Raw genomic sequence first — 5,191 nt, forward strand, 5'->3', positions numbered from 1 at the left:
GAGGATTATGATACATACCCATCTATCTGTCCAGCCCTGTCGTCCCCACCTCTTCCTCACCCCATCGCCCCCTTGCCCCCAGCACACTGGTGACCACTGATTCGGGGGACTGGTGGTGATGGCATCACTCTCTACCATGCTGTCACGTAGCCGCGGGGGGTCCACGCATCCATGAATGTCAAAGATATTACCCCCCCCCATCCTCTCGAAAGATGGAGAATAATGTCAGCCTTCAGGTTGAGGGATGGCACCGGCCGTCTCGATGCGTCCTGACAGCCTCAGATATGTCCTAGCCATCGCGTCACACTGCCTCATCATCGCCTCATATCAACCTGATCAGGGAACAGGGAGGAAGGGGTTTAGTTTACCTATACAGTACTCTACCTCCCTAGCTCCCTCACTGGTACTGGTATTGTTAGTTTCTATTGGCTGATTTCCAAATTGTTTTACAATTTGCAGTAGGATGCATCTATCTGATTTGCCTGTTTGTATCACTTCACTTTCGTCTAATTGTTACATTTCTATACTTTCAGACAACCAAGACTTTCTTTGTCATATTTTCAGGCAAAAGAATGGACTGAATCATGGATGAGTAGCACGTTTTCCACTGCTAGTTTCCATTAGGTCTAAGCAGCAGGCTCAGTCATAGTCTGAATAAAGCGTTTCGTCACGTGTCTTTTCTTCTTCTTCTAGGTGCTTTGCTTTCTGACTCGTCCCCCTTGATCCTCGCTGTTACAAGGAGCTAATATGCTAAATGGAGAGAGGAGATGGGAATTCTCCTTTTCTGCTTCCCACTGGTTTCCCATTGCAAAGCACCGGGACTTTAATTTAGGAGCAAAGCAGATAAATTAGAGTCATGTAGCCGAATGTGATATGTTGTTTACTCCACACTGTAGGTAGCCATAAAACGCTTCGACTCGATGGGATTTCTACAAAGCCCTGTTTTTTTCCAAATTCACCAATAGCTTTGTGCCTCCATAACAGCCCTGGCTATTTTTGATCCCCCTAAAATATAAGCGTTTCTCTAAATCTGGTTTTGGAGTAACAGCTTTTGTAATCGTCCTGTGCGGTATCTAGATTTGCACTCCGTCGTTGATTGTCCCTATGGCTGACTCCCTGTAAAAACAATTTGTCTCATGCACAGGCTAGGTAATGAGCAGATGCTCCCATTGTAAATGATGATGCGACCATAATATAGAGTTGTTAAACATGGAGTTACTGCTGGGCCATGGGCATCACACACACACATACAAACACACTCATATTGTTTTTACAAATCAGTTATAAAATAATGGCATGTATATAGCCAAGCATCACCCCCCTCCCGCTCCATCCCTCTCTCCTTTCCTCGGCAGAGAGGCTGTGTTGCTGGTACACCCAGGGCATGTATTTGCCATGACCTCCTGACTCATAGGGGACTTGTGTGGGGTGTGTGTACATGTCCCTCAGGACGTTAGTCAAAGGGTTAGAAGTGGACTCTTTGAGCATCTATTCGCCATGTTGTGGATTTTTCACATCTCCCATTCCTCAAATGTTTGATGTTGTTGGACATTTTGTTTTAAAAAAATCCCCCCCCCCCATTCCCCCGCACACACACACATTACTTGCTCTCACAAACAGTCTCTCACACACACACTTAAACATCTCCCTTAGCGAGGCTGCAGTGTTGTGAGCTCTCTTTGTGCTCTGGGGCAGTATAGTGTCTCCTTTCATGTCTCCATGCTTGGATCTCATCTCATGGACTCCCAGCTGAGGCTGCTGTGCATGTATGGAGCTAAGTGCTGCTAATTTCCCCTTGGATAGCCCCAGCCGCAGGAATGATTCCCCCATCACCCTGTCTCTCCCCGTCTGGGGGTCTCTCTTTCTTGCGCTCAGTCGGGGGTTTGGGGGGCCGAGCAGGGCTGGACAACCCTAACACCAGTCTTACTTTTCTGTTTGCTTTTATGCATTCATGTCTGTGTTTGTGCGAATATATATAAACATATAAGCCTACAATATCTATACCCCTGTCTTTATTCACGCATGTACTATTCTCTTCCAATTAGGTCTATTTGTATTTGTTACTTGTGTACATATACACTGAGCTACAAAACATTAACATGCTCTTTCCATGACATAGACTGACCAGGTGAAAGCTACGATCCCTTATTGATGTCACTTGTTAAATCCCACTTCAATCAGTGTAGATGATGGGGAGGAGACAGGTTAAAGAAGGATTGTTTAAGCCTTGAGACAGTTGAGATATGGATGTGTATTTGTGCCATTCAGAGGGTGAATGGGAAAGACAAAAGATTTAAGTGCCTTTGAACGGAGTATGGTAGTAGGTGCCAGGCACACCGTTTTTGTGTAAAGAACTGCAACTCTGCTGGGTTTTCATGCTCAACAGTTTCCCATGTGTACCAGAATGGTCCACCACCCAAAGGACATGCAGCCAAGTTGGCACACCTGTGGAAGCATTGGCGTCTACATGGGCCAGCATCTCTGTGGAACGCTTTCGACACCTTGTGGTCCATGCCTGACAAATTGAGGCAAAGGGGTGGGGAAGAAGGTCTTCATGTTTAGTACACTAGGTGCATGTTGCATATTGCCATTCTCGTTTTGGAGACATCAATCAGAAATTGAAGAACGACCCATAGGTAGGAGCTGTGATGTGCGGTTGACTCAAAACCTGCCGCAGGAGGGCGGGTTTAGGGTGGGTGGGTTGAAGAAAGAGAAAAAAAATGCATTAAAAATCCATAAATGTATTATTCTTGTGGAATTCATATCTATAGCTACATTGAGGTTTTCTTTCATTATTTTTATCTGCCGTTAGTGTGTAGCCTAACACTAAACTTTAGGGCCTAACTGTAACGTGTCAAATAGCCTACACTCCAATGTTTTGCGAACTTTGGTAGAAAAAGTTAACATCAAGCCACTGAGGCAAAAAGGACAATGTCAGAGTTTCATTCAATAAAGAGAAAGCTGCGAAATGGAGAGTTGAAAATAAATAGAATGTACATTGTATAATGATAGTGAGACATCAAAACTATTAAATAACACATATGGAATCATGTAGTAACCAAAAAGTGTTAAAACAATCTAAATATATATTATTTTCTTTTTGAGATTCTTCAAAGTAGCCACCCTTTGCCTTTGATGACAGCTTTGGCACACTCTTGGCATTCTCTCAACCAGCTCACCTGGAATGCATTTCCAACAGTCCTTAAAGGAGTTTCCCACATATGTAGCACTTGTTGGCTGCTTTTCCTTCACTGAAGAGTAGGTGTGTCCAAACTGTTGACTGGTACTGTATTTAGAAAAGGGGTGATAACTGAGGGAATATAAAGTGTATAATGAGGAAGTGAATCTACATGAGAAAGATAGGACTTGACATCTTGAACATCACTGTCACATTGATAGAAGAAGAGGAACATTTCTGTCTGAGCTGTTCTTGTCAGTGCCTAGTCTGACTCAGGAATGGGTAAATATGTTGTTGGTTGCATGTCACGATCACACAACTGAGTAAAATAAGCAGACCAAAGTAAGAAGCACGCACACAGACAAGTAACCACACACACACACACACAAACACACACAACACACACACACACACACACACACACACACACACACACACACACACACACACACACACACACACACACACACAAACACACACACACACACCAAGGGTCCATTAGTTGTCTGACCAGCTGTCAGTGAATGGGGCACTCTCCCTCTCTGTTCCTCTCCGACTCCCAGTGTAGCCAATCACAGGCCAATTTAATGCATTAAGGTGAAACAGAGAGTGAGCAGAGAGAGCATTCAATAACAGAGACAGTATTTGCACAGCTGGTCATTAGCAAACACACACACATGGACACACCAACACACACACACAGTGCCCAGTCGCCTCATATAACTTCCATTAAACAGTCTGAGAATATGTGTTAGATTATGAAAATGGCTTTAAACGCAGGCCATCTCTTTGAGGGTCCTGTGAATAGGTCCTTGCTGTGATGTCTTTAATGAAGGATCAGAGCTAGGCCCTCCAAGACAGCCAGGAAGCCCGCACGCCCCCGCAACATACCCAGCACACCCCAAATAATCCCTACCACTTTTATGACGGCCGTTTGCCATTCATTAAGATCAAAATGCTGTTTTCTGCCGGGCAAATTGCAAAGCTATTCCAGTCACAGCTTGACGAGGTCCGAGGCCCCCGCTGCTTTTGTATGTGGCTGGTGAGCTAGCATGGTGGTTAGCTAATTGTGGGTTATCATGAATTGATGGACCACGGACTTCATAGGTACAGCACTCTTTTACTTTACTTTATTGACTGTATTGTCCCTTGGGGAATTTTGTTGCAGTGTCATGTACCAAGTTTAAAGTGGTGTTTAATACAAAACAAATTGACAATACAACTTTCATTACAGTAACATACCACTAAAAAAGAGACTAGCCTGCTGGCCTTACTGGGTCATAGGAACATTAGCCAGAGCATTGTAATTAGGAGGGATATCACACCTGGTACAATGATTGTCTAGTTCTGTTTTTCCTTCTGAGGGTGCCCTATACCTGCGCCCAGAGGGGAGTAGTTCAAAGTCGGGGACAATTCAAATAAATATCGTAAAATTATGGATTATTAAACATCTAGGTACATACAAGTGTCTTATATCTACAATGGCTTATATTTGAAACTGCAAAATTCTTGTTAATTTAACTGCTTGTCCGATTTACAAAGCTTTACAGCAAAGCATACCATGATTGTTGAGGACGGAACCCCACTCAACATAGGGAACATTTATAGGGATACCATTAATATTAACTCAGAATTCTAGGTTAGGCATTAACTCAAAATGGTTAAGGTAAGGGGTTAAGGTTTGGGATAGGCTTAAAAATAACTAAAAAAACAACTTTCTATCTCTGGATTTGAGCATGGCAACGCTTTGGCACCGAGAAGAAGAGGCTTACGGCCGAGTGGCCCACCTCCCTCAATGCTTGATGTGCCATCTAGCGAATCCCTTCAGAAACACGCCCACGAACCCGAGGCCTACTTGTTGCAAGTGTAGAGCACGGGGGCTAGAGTCCAGGTTGTCACCCTCCCGCCGCTGCACTAATGCTCATGGCGCTCTTGGTGAATGAGCCGGGTTTATGTTATAAATAAGCTGGAATAGCAGCATTTGGTAACAGCACACAATAATTGAATGATAGC

This window comes from Salvelinus namaycush, chromosome 4, assembly GCF_016432855.1.
Source record: "Salvelinus namaycush isolate Seneca chromosome 4, SaNama_1.0, whole genome shotgun sequence".
NCBI classification, from domain to species: Eukaryota; Metazoa; Chordata; class Actinopteri; order Salmoniformes; family Salmonidae; genus Salvelinus; species Salvelinus namaycush.